This window comes from Echinops telfairi, unplaced genomic scaffold (genome assembly GCF_000313985.2).
Source record: "Echinops telfairi isolate 266 unplaced genomic scaffold, ASM31398v2 ScPeMD7_2;HRSCAF=8, whole genome shotgun sequence".
Lineage (NCBI taxonomy): Eukaryota > Metazoa > Chordata > Mammalia > Afrosoricida > Tenrecidae > Echinops > Echinops telfairi.
In genome coordinates, this window is record NW_022103898.1 from 49987444 (window position 1) to 49988555 (window position 1112).

A 1112-nucleotide genomic window follows, 5' to 3' on the forward strand; every position below is an offset into this window, starting at 1 on the left:
GCTCCTAGGGACAAAGAAGGCTTTCTACCCATAAAGAATCACAGCCTCCGAAACTCACTGGGGAAGTTCTACTCTGTTCTATAGGCTCCCTGTGAGCCAGAATCCACTGGATGGCAGTGACATGTTTTGTGTTTGGAGAGTTTGCTGTGGTAAGATAGGGAAAATAGCCTGTTGGGGAGGGAAAAAACCAACAACCAACAACCAAACTCACTGCTCTGGAGTCGCTGTCCACGCATAGCAACGCCCTTGTGGGTTTCTGAGACTGTAACTAGTTAGAGTAGAAAACCCTTTCTCCCGCTGTGGGGCTGGTGATTTCCAACCACCAACCAACCTCGCAGATCAGGAGAAGGGGATCAGAGAACTAGTGCTCCGCAGTTTAGTAACGGATTCCTGATTAACTAGCTTTTAATAACATTATCTCCACTAGATCTCAGGCTTCCCAAAATCAGAGACTGTTTTGAACTCCAAGGGCAGTGCACGTTGAATGTTCTGTAACACTCCCAGCTCAATTGCTGGCACACACGGTTACTTAATCAGTAAATGACATGTCTGAGTCCCCACGGGATATCTCAAACTACCGTCTCAAACTTCCACGGAGTCGATTCGGACTCACGGCGACCTCTGTCTCACTCAGTAATTGAAAGGCCACCTTAAAAAAAACTCCAACGTTTTTAGAAAGTATGCTTTTAAAATAAATTATCTTCGAAGACACTTATTTAGGACACTTACAGATGTAACCCTGACCTTAAGTCTTTTAGTTTCTATGCTGTTAAACATCAACATTCCATAAAACTGTAACCGAAATCAACAGGAACCCTCATGCAATCCCAACGTTTCTGATGTTTGAAATCTCTTCTAAGAGGAAAGATGATCAGGTTGACAATTTCTCTTAATCCGGAAAAACTCACCTGCCTCCCCCCTCCCCTCCCCCCTAACCGCTTTGCCTCTGCGCCTCCCGCTCCTTCCCCAACACGGACTCGGACCATTTTATTGGAGCAGAAGTTGAAAGAAAGCCACACGCCATTGACACCCACCCCGCACTCCCGGGGGTGGGAAAGCAAAGTTCCAGGGCTGAGCCCTGCTGCCACCAGCCGGGAGACGCAGTCGCTCTG